Genomic DNA, 22,970 nt, shown 5'->3' with positions numbered 1-22,970 from the left:
TTTCTTTTAGAAACAAAAGGATCGACGGGCGTGGTGAAACTGACCATTCAGTCTTCCTTCGCACAAATCCCCCAATATAATACATATTTGGGCCTTATTTCATTTTATTGGAAATAGAAAGAAATGTATAGAATACATTGAAAAACCTGACAAAAGCATTTTATCGGAACCCAAATATCCTATGAAACGATGTTTATAATCGTTTCAGGTCCAAGCTTCTCGATATCGCACGTCGCATGTTGCATAGGCCCCGCTCCTTTGTGTTTTTGCAATGCGATATTGTTATGCGATATCGCAATCAGCCATTGCATATCGCAATGTCTCAAGCCCTCGATAGGTCCTTCCTTTGGCCATGTTGCGATGCAATATCGTGATCGGTGATCACATATCACAATGTCTCCGGCCCTTGGTAAGTCCTCCTTTTGGTTCAATACAATGTGATATTGTCATTAATCCAAACCATTGATCTATGATCATTAATCCGATGGTGGACGGTTATTTTAGGTGACCCATTTGCACGAGGATTACCCACCCGAAAAAGTGGTTTTCTCTCTCCCATGCCATGCTATGTGTCGGCCAGTGTATGGGATTGGGCGAAGCCCTTCCAATACCACTTACCACCTGAAGCCTGCCCGAAATACCTTTTACCACAAAACTCAAATCTTTTGTTGTTTTATTCATAAATCCTTCGGGTCCGCTGAAAGCCTTTGCACCTGTTTTAAGTCCTCTCCCTTAGTTTATTGTGATGCGATAAAGCGGCCATCACTTATTGCTTAAGCCTACTATCATGTGTTTAAGTCCTCCCTTTGGTTCCATGCAATGCGATATTGTAGTTAATCTGGACCATTGATTTGCGCGCTCTATCAATGGTTCACGTTGTTTTGCCTAGAATCGCTATTTCATTTCTCTTCAGGCTATGGTCTGTTAACACTTTCGCTGGCTTTCTATGATGCGATTTTCCACTCTTCTCCCTTTATGACTCTGTCGGGTCTCTAACATTATGAAAGCCTTAGACTTAGAGGTTTTACTCAAGATCCATTTTGGATCATTAAATGAAAACTAATCTAACATCCTACATACCTTAGCATATTTACAATTTCCTTTGATGCAGGTTCTGAAGCTTCTTTCAATATAAATTGGTCTAGCTGTAGAAAGTGAAATCAACTATAGAATTCAAAATCAACTGCAGAATGTCACTGATTTAGTGGTTATTTATTTTCAAAATTTTGCTGTTGGATGGAATGGAATCTTTACTGTTTCTACTCCTTGATAGAAATTTAAGAAGGCCGGTCCTTATAAGTGTTTCTTAAGACCTGTAAAGTTATTCTAAAGACAAGGGTAACAAGGAATTGAGAAAGAGATATGGAGTTGTGAAAGTCTAAACAATCAATAATCCTTGGTTTTAAGTTAAGATTTTTTGTATAGACATGCCAACAATGTTGGCTTTCATGTATGTATATATATATATATATATATATATCTGAATGATAAATGAAAATTACCACTGGGTTGGAGGATAAGGAGAAGAATCTCCTTTCTCAACCAATTTGAAATCAGAATTATCTTATAAATATTTGACAAATTCTTCTATTGTTAATAATTTATGATATAATCTTAATATATAACCATTCACAAGGAAGGTAACCTTTTCATCATCAATAGGAGAAGTGAGCCTCTTAAAATAGAGGTAATAGTACCACCCTAGTAGAGGCACACATAAGGAAAAAGACAATCACCTTACATCAAGCACAATAGTCCACATAGATGTGGCAATTGTTACAACCATTACAACACATTTTCAATAAGATAAGCACTAAAATAACTGAAATAGATCAACTTCTTTAGTATAGGTGAAAAAAAACATGAATCATAAACATTAATGGGACAGTCTCAAAAATATTCACAATCCATGCATGAAAACATGTTGGCCATTAGGCTTCAAGTATTAAGTAAATGTTTCAAGATAGATGTATACAAGGAACATCCCTAGATCCAATAGTGGACCATTGGAGCCATGAATTACTCCCTACAAGTACTCACTATGTCTCTTTTATTCCTTATGGGAGAAGCCAAGGAGAAAAGTCATATTCTTGTACAATTAGGGTGTATATATAACTAATGGGGTGATCCTTCACCTCCCTTGTGACACTTCAACTACCATCATTACTGTTTGACTTCCCATGACTCTTCATATTTTGTTCATGTCCTTTGGACTTCCACTTTATAATACATTTTAAATAAGAATTTGCATAATCCAAAAATTATGTGGCATATGATGACTCATGACATGACATGACATAACATCGATGACATGGACTTCATGATGACATGGGAATTTCAAGTCATTCTATATAATTATTATTTTATGTCTTATTGAGAATGATATTTCTTCCACCTCCATATGGCTTAGAGATGAGGAGCCTTTAGTGTTATCAGGTCTTGATCTGTGGTCACAAATCGATGCCCCTTTTCTTTCTCTTGGTCGATCAACTTGCATTCCCAACTACAGAGGTGCCTTCTAGCATGTTCTCCTTCTCCACCTCCTCCTTCGCCCTCTTGTCATAGCATGATAGAGTACTTCCATCTATAATTCACTCATGAAATTATGACATGAGTTCGATAAACCCCTAGTTTAATATGTTGCACGATAATCCATCGATTGACTTGGAACTAGGTGGTAGGCTAAGGTATATGCTCTATGACTATGCAATTGCACACCTCAGTAAGTCAAGGGTTGGGCTTGAGCCTTAAGCTTTTGCAATGCACAGTTTAAGTTAGATTGTGTAGGAAGATTGCACAGTTGGGGAGCTCAGGGAGCTAGGATAAGGGCTTGAGCACTGATTTTTCCCACCTTGCAGTTCTAGAACATAGAGGAGGCCAAGTGATTATGTAATTACATATTTTAGGAGCTCATGGATAATTCTTGATCCTTGAGACTACACAATATGCATTTTTGGCTAGGCGGGAGAGATGAAGTGTGTAGTTTTGGAGGTCAGAGGTTAAGATTGGGCGCTTTGATTACATAATTAGGGAGATAAAGGAGGCAAGAACTATGCATTATGCAGTGCCAAGAGACAAGTTTCCTACTTTATGGTTGATACTCCATAATGCAAAGTTCAAGGGGACTAGAGGAGGCTAGGTTTCCTGTTCGGGATGTTTCCAAGTTTTGACTAAGTGTGGGAATCAGAAAGCTGATGTGAATAGTGATAATGCTTGATTATGATCACACACTTATACACTTGATGATAGAACATATATCATCCAAAACACTTGAAAAACATACTTCCCTCAGCGCAACAAATTTGCGATGACTTATGACAAGTGGGGCACCAAAGATACACTTTGCGACGATTATGATGACACTTGTGTGACAATGCTTAAAACTTTGGAAATGAGTGTGATACATGTCTACATGATAAGAAAAAATCACTATAAAAAATATTACCCCTTGAAACACACCATAACTAGCTTCTATATAATGTGTGACACTTAACATGCTAAAAGATGACATTTGCTATATGAGCAAGAAAAGTGTGAACGACACTTGCAATGTGTGAATGACGGTGAAAGTGACACATGCTAGAACGAAGATAACATGAAAGTGATACTAATTAAAGTTAAATCAAGCAAAAGAAACAGTTGAAAACATGAAAATGACACTTTGGAAAGCGAAGGTGTGTAAAATAAATAGTTTGAGAAATCATTGCAATAGAAGCACAGATGTAGCCAAAATTGAGAGATTGTTAATCAAAATGCACACTGAATATCGACATAGGTTGAACCTTGCATAGGAACTGTCTTGATGGACTCTTTTATGCCTATTCAAGCTTGCATAAGATAATGCACTCATGAACTTCATGTGAATTGAGCATGTGTGAGCAGGTGACTTAGACCAATCAAGAAGTCACCACGAAACGATTGATCGCAAGATCCACAATAGGCTCCAAAATTCAAGTCTAGGTAAAATTTTGGAGGGTGTTCGTTCCAGTGCAACAACATCCTAGAAACAAGATCAATAATTATATTTTATTTTCCTAGTTTATCAAAAATAGTAATATTGAATTCTTGCAACAACAACAACCATCTTGTGATCCTTCCATTAGTAATTGGTTTTTCATAAGATACCTAGTATTATAATCATTTGTTTGAATTAAAGTTTCATAACTATTAATGTTGGGTCCCTATAATACTAGTGATTACCCCATTACTATTGTAGTTATACCCCTTATTAATATTGTTGTGCCCCTATTGCCCCCATATTGTTATTACTGTGCCCCATAGAATCCCTCTATTGTTATTTTTGTGGCTTTATATTATTATTGTTAGGTCGACTCGATTATATTGTGACTCCTTAGACTCCTATATATAGAAAGGAGGTTTTGTCATTTGTATCATCCAAGAATTGTTCATTTATGTAATGTAAAGGAGGTTTCCCCCTCGAAGAGGCTGAATTCTAAGGCGTTGATCTATCTTTCCTTGAGCTGGTTTCATAACATTTGGTATCAGAGCTTTGGATTCTAGGGTTTCGCTGCTCCAAACAGGTCATCGTGGAATTTTCGCTATAACTTTTTTTCTGTGATGTTTCAGAAGTCGCAAAAAAAACCCATTTGAGAAGCAATCGTGCTGAACCTTGGATCCAAATTTCAGAGCTTTTTGCACAATATTTGCGGAGATATGATCTGAGGAAGTTGGTCTTTTTGCAGACTCCTGAATTACATTCAAAACAGGTGACCTGGGGAAAATCGTCATAACTTTCTCTCTGAGGATCGGATTGAAATTTCGTAAGAAGGTACAGAAAGAGGATGGAATTTAGTTTCTTGTGGGTGTTATTCAAATCCAAAGGTTGAAACAGTGACTCGTGGCACGTCGTACAAGTTCGCTCTACTGAACTAGTCTATAATCAAGTCACTGTGGGAGATTTTGCATAACTCTTCCTTGGAGAATCCAATTTGGGTCAGACTTGTGGCATTGAAAAGAGGACACAGAGGGCTACTACAGGTCACAAATTCAGAACTAGATGATCAGAAAGTACAGAGATACATCAGAGGAAATATCGAGCTCCTACAAAGTGAAAAAAGGTGTGTAGATTTTCTTTAATTTTTGCTTAAGCTTGGTTTGAAAATTTATTTTGAAGGAATTCAAAGGGCATATTAGAGAATTATTATCGGTAACTGATGCCCCGAGGAAAGAAAATGCAAACACCTAGTAAGGAACCTGAAAGCTCTAGCATGACTCATGAAGAAGAAGAAGAAATGCTATATGATATATCAAAATTACAAGAACAAGTGCAACAAGTGTCACTTGCACAAAAAGCAACAGAATCTAAGATGGATGGTTTAAGGAAAGATGTAGAAGCTAAGATGGATGGCTTAAAGAAGGGTGTAGAAGCTAAGATGGATTGTTTAAAGAAAGGCGTAGAAGCTAAGATGGATGGCATGGAAGCTAAGGTGAATGGGATGGACGCTAAAATTGATGGCATGGATGATAAGATGGAAGAATTGAAGATAAATATGAATAAGTTGCTACAAGAAATGGTCACTAAGGGTGAAAGGGTACTAAAGGAAACTCATGATGAGAACAAAAGAAATGTTAATCATGATTCCATAGACTCTAATGTTGGATCGAAGACTCACCATATTCCAAAAATCGATATGAGGAAGTTTGATGGCAAGGATCCCGCCACATGGATATTACAGATGGAGCAATTCTTCGATCTCAATAATGTGCAAAACACACAAAAGGTACGTATGGAAACTTTATATTTGGAACCAAATCAGTTTGTATGGTATCAATGGCTTTTCTCTCGTAAACAATTTATCACTTGGGCAATTTTTACGGAAGAATTGATAGCACATTATGAGGATACAAAAAGCAACACTTTTTTTAGCCAATTGATAAGTCTCAAACAAAAGGGTTCAATAATGGAGCACATTGAGGAGTTCCAAAAATTGAACATAAGGGTAAAAGATATTCCAGAGGAGCATAGGATTGATGTGTTCATAGGGTCTTTAAAGGATAATATCCAACATGATGTTCGCCTTTGGGAACCTGATTCATTAGAGAAGGCATTCAGGTTAGCAAGAAAAATGGAAAGCAAAATTATGGCAACTAGGAAGCATACCACTCACAACTATAAAGACGAAAGTGTTGTTGCCCTAGTCTTCCACAACCTATAAGGTTGACACCACAACAATTGGAAGAAAAAAGAGCAAAAGGGCTTTGTTACAGTTGTGATAGCAAATACACTAAAGGTCATAAGTGTGCTGAGAAGAAATTATTCTACATAGATTGTGAAGAGGAAGAAGAAAAGGAGCAAGAAAGGTCAAAAGAAGAGGATATACTCCAGGAACAAAGCCTAGATAAAGAAGAAATGAATCCGACCATATCTTGTAATGCATTGGCGGGAATTACCACTCCTCAAACCATCAAGATAGAAGGACAAATCAAGAAGAAAAAGGTAATAGTGTTGATTGATTCAGGAAGTACCCACAATTTTATTCATTGTAAGGTAGCAAAAGAATTGAATTGCTTCTTATATCCAGCACCAGAGTGTCAAGTGATGGTTGCAAATGGAGGAACAATAAATTGCTCTGGAAAGTGCCATAATATCAAGCTATCCATGGGAGAATATGTATTGACTAGCCCAATGCTTTCCATTCCAATGGGAGGTGCTGATGTTGTACTAGGAGTCCAATGGCTACAATCCTTGGGTACAATAGCTTTTAATTTTCAAGAACTTTTCATGAAATTTTCTGTGGAAGGAAAGGAAGTTGAATTAAGGGGTATTGCAGGGAAACCGAGAAAGATAATCAGCTCTAATGGTATGACAAAGCTTCTAAAAAAGGAACAAAGAGGTGTAATTGCACAATTATGTTCGCTAGATGTTTCCACATTGGAATCATCTATTTCTCCAGATCTCCAAAAAGTCTTGGACAATCATTCCAAGGTATTTGAGACTCCCAAAGGTCTCCCACCTATTCGTGATCATGATCATGCTATTCATCTGATTCCAGGAAGTGTTCCTCCAAACATCAGGCCGTACAGATATCCCTATGCCCAAAAGAGTGAAATTGAACGTATGGTTGCAGAAATGCTAGAGGCTGGTATAATTCAACCGAGTCAAAGTTCTTTCTCTGCTCCAGTAGTATTGGTGCACAAGAAGGATGGATCATGGCGCATGTGTCCGAATTATAGGGAGCTCAACAAGCTCACTATTAAAGATAAGTTTCCCATTCCTGTCATTGATGAATTACTGGATGAATTGCATGGATCAATTTACTTCACCAAGTTGGATCTTCGTTCGGGATATCATCAAATCAGAATGAAGATTGAAGACATTCAAAAACAACATTTAGAACTCATGAGGGTCATTATGAATTTTTGGTCATGCCTTTTGGCCTTACCAATGCACCTTCAACATTTCAAGGTTTGATGAATTCAATTTTCAAACCATTCCTTAGAAAATTTGTGTTAGTATTTTTTGATGATATACTAATCTACAGCAAGTCTTGGAAGGATCATGTTGAACATGTTGACAGGGTGCTACAACTATTGGAGGAGAAACAATTATATGCAAAAAGATCCAAATGTTTCTTTGGAGTCCAAGAGGTGGAATATTTGGGTCATATTGTATCTCATGAAGGAGTTAAGGTAGACCCTAGCAAAATTAAAGCCATTAAGGAATGGAAAATCCCCACATCCATAAAGCATCTGCGAGGATTTCTCGGGTTGACAGGGTATTATCGCAAGTTTGTTAAGAATTATGGGAGAATAGCAGCACCTCTAACAACATTATTGAAGAAAGATGCATTTTCATGGACTCCAGAAGCAACAAAGGCCTTTGAACATCTTAAAGAGGCAATGTGCCAAGCACCGGTCTTAGCTACACCGGACTTCACAAAAACCTTTATTGTGGAATGTGATGCTTCAGGAAATGGAATTGGTGCTGTTTTAATGCAAGATGAAAGACCCATTGCTTTTGAAAGTCGTCCAATCAAGGGAAAGTTTTTACACAAAGCTATTTATGAGAAGGAAATGTTGGCAATACTCCATGCACTTAAGAAATGGCGACCCTACCTAATGGGAAGACACTTCAAGGTAAAAACGGATCATGATAGCCTTAAATACTTTTTAGAACAAAGATTATCCTCTGAAGAGCAACAAAAGTGGGTCACAAAGATGTTGGGTTATGACTTTGAAATCATCTACAAAAAAGGGAAGCAAAATGTGGTGGCAGATGCACTCTCAAGAAAGGATGAGGATGTGGAAGCATTGTTGTGCGCCATTTCTATTATCCAACCAGATTGGATAAACGAAGCAAGGGAGGAATGGAAGAATGACGAAGAAGTGTGGGCACTTATTCGAAAGATACAACAAGATTTTGATTCGTTATGGTACAAAGATTGCTTATACCTCTGTAAGAATTCCCAGCTAAAACAAAAGATTCTTATGGAATTGCACACTTCTCCCTTAGGAGGGCACTCAGGATTTTTAAAAACTTACCACAGGGTTAAGAAGGAATTTTTTTGGGATGGCCTTAAATCAGATATTCAAAAGTTTGTGGCGGAATGTTTGGTTTGCCAACAAAATAAAGTTGAAACAATTAAGACACCAGGTCTATTACAACCTTTATCCATTCCAAGCCAACGTTGGGAGGAGGTTTCAATGGATTTTATCACAGGTTTACCCAAGTCTGAGGGAAAGAGTGTCATCATGGTGGTAGTTGACAGACTTACCAAGTATGCACACTTTTGTGCATTATCACATCCATTTAAAGCCAGTACAGTTTCTACTGCATTTATGGAAACAATTCAAAAGCTACATGGAAACCCAAAGATTATTGTAAGTGACAGAGATCCCATTTTCACTGGAAATTTTTGGACAGAATTATTTTCTTGTCTTGGTACTCAGTTAGCTCATAGCTCATCTTATCATCCTCAATCTGATGGGCAAACTGAGATAGTAAACAAATGTTTGGAAGGATATCTTCGTTGCTTTGTATCTGATAAACAGACACAATGGGTCAAATGGTTGCCTCTGGCTGAATGGTGGTATAACACTTCCTTCCATACAACAACAAAAATGACCCCATTTATGGCACTTTATGGGTATCAACCACCATCCATCACATCATATTTAAGAGAAAATTCTAAGGTTCAGGCAGTGGAACATCACATCGAACATCAACAACAAGTCCTCCAACTCTTAAAGGATAACCTCGTGTTGGCACAGAATAGAATGAAACAACAGGCAGATCAACATCGCAGTGAAAGAAGTTTTGATGTAGGTGATTGGGTATTCCTACGGCTACAACCATATAAGCAAATGTCCCTCAAGCAAGCTAAGAAGGATAATAAATTATCACCAAAGTATTATGGTCCGTACAAGGTGTTGCAAAAGATTGGTACTATGGCATACAAATTGGAGCTTCCTGCAGCTTCTCGATTGCACCCAGTTTTCCATGTTTCATGTTTAAAGAAGGTTATAGGTGACAAGCTCCCAGTTCAAACAATATTGCCAGAACTTGACGAGGAAGGAAAAATTATATTGGAACCGGAAGCAGTCACAGAAACAAGAACTCGACAGCTACGAAATCGATCAATTTCAGAGTATCTTATCAAGTGGAAGAACTTATCCGCTGAAGATTCCACATGGGAGGATGAGAATTTTATGCAGAAGTATCCAGAACTACTCAAGCGTTGAGGACAACACTTTTTTGAAGGAGAGGGGCATGTTGGGTCCCTATAATACTAGTGATTACCCCATTACTATTGTAGTTATACCCCTTATTAATATTGTTGTGCCCCTATTGCCCCCATATTGTTATTACTGTGCCCCATAGAATCCCTCTATTGTTATTTTTGTGGCTTTATATTATTATTGTTAGGTCGGCTGGATTATATTGTGACTCCTTAGACTCCTATATATAGAAAGGAGGTTTTGTCATTTGTATCATCCAAGAATTGTTCATTTATGTAATGTAAAGGAGGTTGCCCCCTCGAAGAGGCTGAATTCTAAGGCGTTGATCTATCCTTTCTATCTTTTCTTGAGCTGGTTTCATAACAATTAATATAATGTCGAAACTTGTTAATGGCATGCAAAACAACTAAAAAATCCTTTTCTGTTACAATATACATGAGTCAAACTTTTACGTCTATAATAAATGCCATAAGGAGTTAGATCTTTCTATCCCTACACATCTCCTAAAGTTGTATCTAAAGCATCAACTGAAATGTTAATAGGAAGAGACCAATTAGGTCCCCTTAAAATTGGTGGTTTAGAAATTGTTTTCTTCAATGTCTCATATGCTTTACGTAAATGAACATTCCAAACAAAATCACAATCTTTTGTAATAAGTTTGAAACATGGAGAGGTTATTTTTGTGAAATTTTCTATGACTATTCTATAATAACTAGTGAAACCAAGAAAAGTTATAACATCTCTTTGACAAGTAGGAATTAAAAATTTAGAAATTATTTCTACCTTAGATCTTTCAATATTAATTCCATCACCTAAAATATGGCAGCCTAAAATAATCCCCTCATTAAACATCATAAAACATTTCTCATGACTTTATGAAATATTTTCTTATTTACAAATAATGAGAATTTTTTCTAGTTTTTCAAGAGCTTCTTCAAAAGTATTTCCATAGATAGTAAAATCATCCATGTAAACTTCCACACAATCATGACATTCAATCAGAAAAGATAGCTAAAATTTCTCTTTGAAATGTTGTTGGTGCATTGCATAATCCAAAATGAAGTACCTGTTGTGCTCTACAACAACCCCCCATTTCATACAAATTTTATTTTCATAACTATAATATGAAATGGGTCCCTTTTAGAATTAAATTGGTATCAACTTAGTATTTTTCAAGAGGTCCGAAAATAAATAAAACATTATAAACCTTTTGATAAATCACATAAGCAGTCTTATAATAAAAAATGAATAATCCCTTATTATTGCGATAAAGCGATTGCAAGATCGCATATCGCAATAACAAAGGATACATAACAAAATGCCCATTAAGTTTTCACCGATACGACAATACATGAATGGTTATCGGATATCAGCAATGGCAAGCTATCATAACAAAAATCCCTTTTCGCTCCGATGCGATGCGATATCACTATCGGCGATCGGCGATGTACCATGCATGCATTTCAAAGCCCTCATTTAAAACTCCCGACGTGACTTGGCGATATCGCTATTGGCAATCGGGGATCCGGAAAGGAACCAATATAACAACTTAAGCTTTCCCCCGATCGGCGATTGTGGTAAAGACAAAAGCGCAGATTTCAAAAACTATTGGTAAAGCTGGGATATTTTATGGTTATTTAGTATTAATGGCCTTTCTTTTCCCGATAGTGATTCACTTACACTCAGCCGCCAAAACATCGAAGCGACGCTTAAGTCACTCATCTAGCCAATAAACGACATAATGAGCATTTAGAGGATTGACAAGTTTAAACGGCCATTTAATGAAACAGTAAGTCTAAAATCTCTTCGGAGATCGCATTTGTGGCCACCTTAATTCAAATCCTCCACTATTCATTGATTGATGTATCTCGTTCTTCTTTGGTTTGTGCTATCAATTCTCCACATTACGATCATTTTCACTCCTGTGCATAGTTCTTCCGAAGCAGTAAATTCAAGTAGAACGGGGAAGAAATCTAAGAAGACCGCAATAGCTTCCACCTCGCCAGCTACAGGGCAACCCACCGCCGATCCAGGAACAAACAGGAAAGGACTAATATCCGACACTACATGTCTAGGACTCGGCAAAACTACTTAGCTAAGCACCTATAATTTGATTGAGGCCGAAGAGCCTGAGGTAACAACAGTGCAAGCCACAACAGACACAACTTGAAAATCTTATGCTACTCTAAAGGACTTAGCCGACTCTTTCCTTCATCAGATAGCAGCCCGGGAACAAATTCTCCCATATACAGATGTGGTGAAGTGGGCAATTGAAGAAATCCCAATTACAAACAGAACATTTTGCACCATGGATGGGACAGTCTTCGGTTCATTTCAACCTAATGATTTGAGGCAAATGTACCATTTGCTTGTACCAGAGAAGAAGTACAACAAGGCCTTCTTGGAGAAATTCAGAAATGAGAATGAAATCAAATCTGAACCCATTCGAGATTGGAGGCAAAACCCAACAAAACACAAGCATGAGTCTTTGGGTAAGTACTCTGTCAATTCTTTATGTTCTCCTTATTGTTATGCCGGGATAATGATGTGTAGATTGTGGGGGTTACATAATTCCACAAATTTCACTATAGAGATGGTTCCTTTGATGGAGGCAGCATGTAATAGTGAAATAATGGATTAGGCAACTATATTGTCTGATAAGCTAGGGACCGCAGTCCTTGAATTTAGAAACAAATCCCGCATTACTGAAAGGGTCATTCCTCCATTCTACTATAGTGCCTATATCTTGGACACCCCGTGTTTTAATTCTGAATTTCCTATGCTTGGATGGAGATGGACTCCACAAGACCCCATGCCCATTCATATATACCATCAGAAGTTATGGAAAGCTCACTATAAGCACCATTTATATCAAGTTTGCAACAATTTTATGTTACCCATTCACTATTCCATTTTTGATATACCTGCCCATAAGATTTCCTACCAAGCGGGGGTTGACTTGACATCCGTAGGAAGATGGTTCAGAGAAGAAAAAATCACCTATGTAAGAGTTTTCGGTAGCCAAGCCAAGCCTTATGTCCTCCCTTTGTACATACCTGATAAACTGTTAGCCAGGGAGGTAGCCTATCAGATTACATCCGAAGGAGTTACATAGACTCTAAAGAGCAAAAAGAAGCAGGTTTGGCCTCCTTTTCCTCTAAGATGCGGTGTCTACGCTCTGCATGACTTTAAACATGCAGAGAAAGAGGCTAATAAGATCAAAGCACTAATTCTAGCCACTCTTCCTAATAGGCGATTTGATCCAAACAAAGTCGCCTACAATGCACTTGAACATACAAAATTAACTAATTTTTATCATAAAGAAGATATGTTTGATTACCTGTTCTCCTCAGCCGAGTCAATATTCCAGGTTAAATCGCTGGCTAGAATGAAGTATCAGGATGATGGGTTAGTTGAATTTAACAGACTTAGAGAACAGAGGTTACAAACTCTGCCTCTAGATCTGTTAGCAACTACCCCAACGACAGAATCAGGTGAGCCTAAGCAGCGACTCACTAAGGAACCCCCTGCTACATCAAAAGAGTAGGAGGAAGTGCATAGAAAAGAGCAAGAGGAAGTGCAAAGAAGAGAGCAAGAGGAAACCCACGGAGAAGAGCAAGAGTAGAGCAGCACAGAAGTGAATGTAGATGCCCAGATTGACCCGAAATTGCTCCACGAATGGCAACAATTCGACTCAATCATAAGCAATCTTGAGAGCTCGAAGGAAGCCGAAACATCAAAAGCGGCTGACACACAGGAGACAACATCTAAACAGGTTCCAAGTGGAACCAGTGGCCTACCCAATTCTACAGAAATAGAGATAATTCCTAAGGATCCCTCTGATCAGACTATTTGCAAGTAGAAGAAATTCCTCCATTGGATGTCTTTTACAGCCCAAAGCACAAGGTTTTAGTAAAACGACAGTGGAAAAGGAGAAGGACTGATCAACCTTCCCTATTCCCTGAACAAACAGTGATGGGAAATGTGGTTTGGAAGGAGAAGTTTGATCCCTCTGATGACCTAACAAAATTTTCCCAATATGCTGGAGCCTATTCAGCAGCCACCATAGATAAGGCATCAGAGGTTAGTAATCTATTAAAAGGAAAGGACCAGGAAATCACATTGCTACAAGCACAACTATCGGAGGCACAGTAGAAGGCAGAACAAGCAGAACAGCAATTGTTTACATAGTAACAAATAAATAATCAATTGAATAAACAATTGCAGGAAGAGAAACAGAGAATTGATTCGAGTGCAGTTCAAAAGCAGAAAGAGCTGTCGGAAGCATTGGCAAAACTAAAAGCAATGAATGAACAGATGGTGAAGTCGAAAGATGAGAAAATTGCTCAACTATCAGCCCAAATAGAGAAAACGAAGAATCTTCCACAGCCATATGAATTCAGAGCAGAGGCATTACAGATAAACAAGGAATTGGTGACATAGATAAGGCTGTTATGTCAACAAATCACCCAAGTAGAACCTTTATGTGACTTAACAACATCAATAAGTGATAAATCGGCTGATGCTAGAACAGACTTGGAGCAGGCCGATGAGACCTTGACTAATTTTCTTGAGTGGCAAGACACTGATGAGGGACAAGTAGCTAATTTGCCAAAAATCCTAGAATCACATAAAGAAATATTATTTATGGAATGGCAGTCCTAGTTAATGAAAGCAGAGAGCGAAATTTCTAGATGCAAGCTAACCACAAGTAATTTGGTTGAATTGATTAATGATACTCTCTACTTATCTAACATGATCTCTCAATGTACCCCAGGTAAATTGCTATCGGCTAAAACATTGGAGCAGTCATGTTATCAAGAGCTGGAGAAAAATGGGAGATTAATCGCAGGAATCAACAGTTTGACATGGGACACCTATTGGTTGTTCCTAGTCAAACCATACAGCCAGAGAGCCACCCTCAAGTGCCTCACAGATGCAATCGGGTGTATCATTCCTGATATACAAGATGCCACCTATGCTGCCCAACTCAATTCTCGTCTCAACCGACCACCAGAAGTGGAACCAATGCTTGCAATATGCCAGCTCAGGTCTAAAGGCAAACAGCCTAAGTGATGAATCATGCTGCCGACTGCCAGATTGCCGTGAGGAAGATATTCCAAATCAAGTTGTACCAATTAAGTAGGATTTTAGTTTCATAGTTAGTTAGTTTTAATCAAGTATTTATAGACCCTTTCATGTATTTAGAAAGGGTCGTAAGTTTTTGTATATGACTTAAACCTGAAGTTGCACTACTGTACTTCAGGCATATTCTTTTATAAAGACTGGGCCAATTATTCCAATTTTGATAACGAAGCTTTTATGTGAATGTGCACTACTGCCTTTGTTTAAAAGTGTTTCTACGTCAGAAGAAGGAATCCAAATAGTGATTGATATTGGGAGTGATTTGCAGCTCATATGGTACTACTATCTATGTCTGAGTTCATTCCTTTTATGTGAATTGTTGTTTGATCGCTCTTGCTATTATCAGATATATGCATGTGTTTTAACAGCACTCTTTACACTTTCCACTACTGGATGTTTACAACATGCTTTTCTTTTAATCATAGATGTATCGGTAATATAAAAGGATAGGTGTAACAATGTGTTAATCACTTTGTTCAACTATTTGAACAATGTAATCATTAAGTAAAGGAATGTCTATGCTTATTGCTTAGAGTCATCTATATGACTGTCAATGAACACAAATCATCAAACGTTGCACTTCAATGAATAGAAGCCTCCAGGGATAGAATAGTTATTTATATTTTCGCTGATAGATTAAGTCACCCATTCATTATCATTTATTAGAAATCAATCACTCATCCATCCCCTTTTATTCATTATTGGGAAATTGGTCCCATTATATCCAGTCGGAGCCACCATTCCAAACGGAAAAGGAGCTGTACTAAGGTCCGGACCGGGTGGTTATCCCCCAATGTTGATGCAACGATTTTCGGGGCATCAACATTTTTGGCACTAGAAGGAGGGCTGAACTATGAATGGCGAGCGAATCCAAATCTATAGACCATTCTCAGAGTAACTCTCCCTCCACATCACCTCGTACTTCCCAATTGCATGATGGTTCTCTAGTATCCAAGCAAGAAGAAGAGGAATCAACTACCACTGCTCTCAGCCATAATACTCCAGAACGATTAAGTCCTGAGTCCCCTGAAGTTCAGTTACTCATCCAGAAACTTCAAGCCTTCTCGATAACACCACAGAAATTTGAAGTATCTCAAAGCAGTGAGACTTTGCAATTCAATTTACCTCATCCGCTCACTAGGCTTCAGAGCGGAAATCTCGGTATTGAACCCACTAAGTTCCCTTTACCTAAAAGGAAAAGGGCCAAGAAGAACACTAAATGATCTGACAGTGAGCCACTTTCATCCACATCCTCCATCTCATCTTCCATGTGCGAAGTCAACTGTCCACCCCTTCATTACATATTGTTGTTCAACAGGGATTAGGAACTTCAACATCCCAACCTGCGCAATCCTCAATATCAACTCCTTCCCAAACATCTGGAATTTCAACAGTAGTATCATCCACTACTGGTGTTACAATGGCAGATCCATGGACCAGGCCTGGTGTGGTCAATATGCCTGCACCATTACATGCATTACCTGATGCTCCTGAAAAATGGCTACCCAAGTTTAACCCATATGATGGAACGCAAGTTGAGGAACATATTAATAACTTCATGTTATCAGTTAATCTCAAAGGAGTAACTGAGGAAGATGTTGTAGTTAGGCTTTTCCCTTATACTTTGCAAGGATCAACAGGATCCTGGTATTTTTCCTTGCCATCTGGTTCCATTACTAGTTGGACCACTTGCCAAGAACAATTTCTCACTAAGTATGGTGATGATAGATCTTTAGCCACATTAATAAATGATCTCTCCAATCTTAGGATAGAGCATAGGGAACCGATTAAAGAATTCAATGGACGATTTAATAAACTCTTGAATAAAATCCCAATGGCCTCCAAACCAAGTGAACAAATCAGAAGCGAATGGTATATAACTGCACTACTTACCAATATAGTTATTTTTGTGGATAGGGCTGCAAAACTAACTTTAGCTGAAAACATGAAAGAAGCACTTGCTATGGAGAAATGTATTAATGCTCTAGAGAAGAAAGCTGCTCTTGAAGATAGAAAAGCCAAAAAAGTTTCTTTTAAAGATGATTCAAAGAAGAAAACACCTAAAGATCCCTATGATATGGAAGGTCTGCAAAAGGTCCTTAAGACTTTGTCAAATGAAATGGTTGAAATCAAAGAGAAAGTAGTAGAAACCTCAACTAAAAGGCCCTTTAGAACTTTCAAGAAAACTGAATCAAAACCACCGAATGTTATATCTAATGCGGATTCAGACCCTGAAGAAGAAGAAGAGGAAACAATCTCACCAACTGATGATGAAGAGGAAGTTGTTGAATGCCATGGAATGTGGGATTTCATACTGCCTAACTCCGATACAGAAAATGAAGAAGAAGCTTTTCTTGTCACCACTAGGAGTAAAGGTGCCCCTAAACCCGTCCAGGAAACTTCAAAGAAAAGAAGTGCAGGTGCCACAACAATAAAGGAAAAGGTATCCACAAGGAAGCCAGCTACAACGATTCCCCAAAACCAACCTTCAACCTCAAATATGCCTTCAACATCTAAAACATTAGTAGTATTTGATTCAATGGATTACAATATCGTTGATGATATGAAGAAAACTAAGGCAAACATTACTATGTTTGAACTTAGTAAACTAAAACATCAGCAGAAATTACTTCTCAAAGAATTGAATGCTATTCCTTCCTCACCTCTTCCCAGTGCTAAAGCTGCAAATGATTCATGACAACCACCTTCTAGCAGGATTGAAGCTACTGATACGATTCTGATCGGAGACAGATCCAATTCCCATACCCCTCCTTTCCTATTAACCTATGAGATTTATAGTAGTAATCTGCACAATTGTTTGATTGATTCAGGGGCATCCTCAAATATAATTCCAGCTTCGGTTTGTTCCAAACAGAACATTGAACCCCAAAAATCTGCAATTCACATTGTACAGTTAGATAGAACCAAGGTGCAGGTTGTAGGAGAAATTAACTCTGTAACTATCAGGTTATCGGCCGATCCGCGAGTAGTTCAAAGAATTGATATCCTAATCGCCGATATACCTGAATTTTATGGTTTAATCTTAAGTAGGGATTGGTCTAAGAAGCTCCATGGGTATATTTCTACCGATTGGTCCCACATGTGGCTACCCTACAATGGAAAGCCAAATCAAATAAAAATCAATCGGGAAAAGCACATGACCCACACTGTCACAGAGTTCGAACAGGAAAATCAACCCATAACATTTAATAACAATATCTTAGGGAATTATTCGTCAGAATCATTCTTTGGCAACTTCACAGCCCAACCATCTCCTTTCTCAGTAAACAATTTTACATCTCAGATCGAAAATTATTCAAAAACAGATAGGTCAAGATGTTTTAATGATATTGAGAAAACTATAAATAAATCTGTTGATAATTCTTTATTTTGGTCTTTATATTTTGATGGCTCTAAATCCAATGAAGGCTTGGGAGCAGGATGTTTCTTGGTTAGCCCGCAAGGAGAAAAAACAATGTTGTCCTGTAGGTTAGAATTTGAATGCACAAACAACACAGCCGAGTATGAAGCCTTAGTCCAAGGACTGTACAAAGCGATTGGCCTTAAGGTGCAATATTTGAAAGTGTTCGGCGATTCTGAAATTATTGTCAAACAGGTGAGAAATACGATTCATTGTCTTTCAAATCACCTCAAGCATTATCAATCACTGGTGCAAGAACTCACCTCGCACTTTTCAGCATTCAATATCTCTTCCATTCCCAGGTCTCAAAATTCGGCAGCCGACTTGCTAGCAAATGTTGCTTCCAAACTCCTACCTTCCAAAGATTATAGCCCAGATAGATTTTCAGTAGAATTGCTTTTTAGGCCTTCAATTCCCAACAATGTCACTAATTGGAGAGTTTTCAATCACGATGAAGACATTTTACAATTTTTGACTTCTGAAAAGTCCTATGATGATCAGATTATAGAAGAAAGCGATCATGATCTTCAGATGAGAGAAAAGCATGAGGAAAACTCAATACTGAAGCCTGTGATGAAGCTGGAGGATCTTTATGATATTAAAGACAAATTTAAACCTGTGGTCAATACAAAGATCCACAGTTCCACCTTGAGGTTTGAGTTGATTAAGCTTGGTACCGAACAAAATCCTTAAAACATTAATCTAGGATTAGGACTTTCTCTGGAAGAAAAAATGGCATTCATTAGACTATTAAGAAAGAATAAACATGTCTTCACTTCGAAGTATGATGATTTAAAGACATATGATACATCTATCATCCAGCGTATCATTCCAATGCTTGCAGAACAAAAATCAGTTCAACAAAAGCTCAGGAAAATACATCCGAACCTAGAGAGTCAAATTAAATCTGAACTTAATAAACTCTTAAAGGCCAAGATTATTTTCCCCGTTTGACACTCAAACTGGGTCTCTAATATGGTGCCTGTTAGGAAGAAAAATGGCGATATCAGGATTTGTATAGATTTCATAAATTTGAATAAGGCAATCCTAAAAGACGATTTCCCATTACCTACTATGGAGAAGATACTTCATTCAGTAGCAGGCTCTGAATTGATGTCCTTTTTAGATGGCTTTTCAGGATATAACCAAGTTTTGGTCCATCCTGATGACAGACTTAAAACTACATTCAGAACAAAATGGGGAACTTATGCCTATCAGAAAATGCCTTTCGGACTCATTAATGCAGGAGCCACGTTCCAAAGAGCGATGGACATAGCTTTCAAAGGATTGATTAATAAAACAGTAGTTGTCTACTTAGACGATATTACTGTATTTTCTAAAAAGAGAACCAATCATTTGCATGATTTAAACCAAATCTTTCAACGCTGCAGAAGGTACGGTATTTCACTCAATCCTAAAAAATCCTTCTTTGCTCTTGATCAAGGAAAGCTTTTGGGCTTTATTGTGTCCAAAGATGGCATTTATATTGATCCGAGTAGGATTAAAGAGATCTCTAAAATCCCTTTTCCTCATAATAAAAAATCCATGCAGTCATTTTTAGGCCAAATCAATTTTTTCAAAAGATTTGTTCCAGACTTTTCCCACATCATTTTGCCACTACAAACTATGATTAAGAAAAATTTAGTGTTTAGATGGGGATCAACAGAAAAGGAAGCGTTTGATTCAATCAAATAATCAATAATCAATGCCCCCGCTTTAAATACTCCTAATTTTTCTAATCATTTCACATTGTATACTATCGCATCCGATTTGTCTTATGCAACAGTACTCACTCAGATTAATGATCACAACTTGGAAGCACCCATTTCATTTTATAGTTCAAACTTGCAGGGTGTTGAACTGAATTACCTTGAAGTAGAAAACAAGCCTTTGCTATATATAAAGCTGTCAAACATTACAGACCCTTCCTTTTAAAATCCCATACAAAATTCATTGTTCCTTTTTCTACAGTAGGGAAACTATTAATCCAAAAAGAATTAGGCGAAAGAAGGGCAAACTGGGTTACAGCACTTCAAGAATATGACTTGGAAATCAAGCCAGCAAAGACTGTTAGAGGCCAAGGTTTTTGTAGGTTATTGGCAGGAGCATCCAACATTCAACAACCAGGTGATACAGAACATTTCGAGCAAATCAATCAGATAAGTATTACTGATTCTGAATCACAATATGCAGACTTGATCTTTTATTTGAAAAATGGATATGCACCTCCTAACCTGTCTTATAAAAGCGAGAGGGCCATTAGATTGAAAGCAAGAAATTTCACAGTTGTTGATGATGTACTTTTTAGGCAAAATTATGATTCAATCTTATTAAGATGCCTAGAAAAACCTGAAGCACAAAAGGTTTTGCAAGAATTACATGATGGACCAGCAGGAGGACATTTTGGGGCTGACACAACAGCCCACAAAATCATTCATGCTGGATATTATTGGCCCACCCTGTTTAGAGATGCTCATGAATATGTAAGGAAATGCCGAAGTTGTCAAACTTCTAGTGGAAGACAAAGAAAGCCAGCTTTCCCTTTGCAACCAGTCAATGTTGAACAACCATTTGAGCAATGGGGATTGGACATCATCGGAGAAATCATTCCACATTCTTCCAAACAGCATAAGTATATCCTTACTGCCACGGATTATTTTACTAAGTGGGTTGAAGCAATTCTGTTAAAGACAACAAATTCTGAGGCAATCATAGAATTCATAGATCAATTCATCATTACCAGGTTTGGTGTCCCAAATGCTCTTGTTTTTGATAATGCATCTTACTTCTCTGGTAATGCTATGTTTGATTTCGCTATTAAAAGAGGATTTAAATTGAAATATTCTGCTAATTACTATCCCCAAGGTGACGGTTTAGCATAATCTACCAATAAAAATTTAATCAAGATTATTAAGCAAACTATCGAACAGAATCATAAAAACTGGCATAAAGCTTTAATATTCGCACTATGGGCTGATAGGATAACACAGAAAGCTTCCATAGGTTCTTCTCCATTCAATCTTGTGTATGGAAAAGAAGCAGTGCTACCAACAAATCTTGCCCTTCCTTCTCTAGCCCTAGTTCAGTTTATTGAAGAAAGCCCTTCTTCTTCTATTCAACTTAGACATGATCAAATCCTAAAATTAGAAGAGGATAGAGAAAAAGCCAAAGTTACTCATGCAAAACATCACCAAATTATCAAGTCATCCTTTGATTCAACCTCATCTGGTTCAAAATAGTTTCAAGTCGATGATTTAGTTCTGAAATGGGACAAAGCCCATGAGGATAAAGGAAAACACACCAAGTTCCAGAAAATGTGGCTTGGGCCATTTCATATCTATGAGAAGATAGGCCATTCGACCTTCATATTACAAGATTTGTCAAGTTTGAGATATTCTCTCCCTGTTAATGGCCTTATCTTAAAGAAATTCTTCAATTGAGGAGGTAACCCCTTCTCCTTTTTTAGTTTAGTAAAATTTGTAGTTTGTAGGACCATTTAGAAATAAAGTTGTAAGGTATCATCCATTGGCCTTTTGCTGTATTTAGAAGTTGCTCAAAGAAGTAGTGTTGATATTTTCTTTTAAAATAATAGAAGCCTTAGACAAAAGGGACAATTTCTAGGAAACTAGGTATAATTGCATTCTGAAATCACCTTTCAATTTTTGTGAACTCTTCTCAAAATTTAGAAGTATTGTAAATCATTTTATGTTTTCAAATTGGTCACAAAAAAGGTTATCAATATCAAAACAGAAACTAATCCAATTTCAGCATCTTCAACTCTTACCCTGTCATCCATTCTCTCTTAAGGAGAAAATTGTCCATCCCATTCATCAAAGTTTATAATTACTCAGAGTGTAATTCTAAAATATTTGATATAAAAGATAAGGGGTCTTATTACAAGCCTGCTTACCATGATCATCGAGAAATAGTTTAACCAACATTACCAACACTGCATACCAAAACAGGGTAATGGCTTAAAATTATAAGACAAGGGGTCTCATCACGAGCCAGCTTGTTCGGTTAAATTACTACCAGTGAATGGCATTGTCACTCAGCTGGCCACCAAACCAGGACAATGACTTTTTATCTTACAAAATAACAGAAAAGTAAAAGAGATACAAAATATGAAAGCATGTTTTGAATTCATTTTGTTAATCATACTCTGAAGTGGAAGGGATAATGGAAAATGATGTGGTTAGAAGGTATCCCTGTCGAAATTATGAACGTTTGCTGGCAGTAGAGGCTCTACCTATGACAGACGAGTCAATTTTAAAAGCTGATTTGGAAAGGTTTTCTGTTTTATCATTATCAACCAATAGAGGCCAATTTAAAACTTAGAATGTATCTAAGTTTAAACAAGAGAGGAAATTAGCAAAGATAGTTTTATTTTATTTGGAATGCATATATACCTAGTTATATTAGAATTTTCCTCTTTGATGAGATTCCTATTTAGAGAGACTTTAAGTATTTCAGTACTTTTCAGAGATAATTGTTCCTTCCAGCGAATCGCCAATTGTTGTGCTCTACAACAACCCCCCATTTCATACAAATTTTATTTTCATAACTATAATATGAAATGGGTCCCTTTTAGAATTAAATTGGTATCAACTTAGTATTTTTCAAGAGGTCCGAAAATAAATAAAACATTATAAACCTTTTGATAAATCACATAAGCAGTCTTATAATAAAAAATGAATAATCCCTT

This window comes from Pinus tabuliformis, chromosome J (assembly GCF_031772625.1).
Source record: "Pinus tabuliformis cultivar Carrire ecotype Pingquan chromosome J, CPIR1, whole genome shotgun sequence".
Classification (NCBI taxonomy): Eukaryota; Viridiplantae; Streptophyta; class Pinopsida; order Pinales; family Pinaceae; genus Pinus; species Pinus tabuliformis.
The sequence above is the reverse complement of the archived record's forward strand: the minus strand, read 5'-3'. Positions refer to the sequence as shown.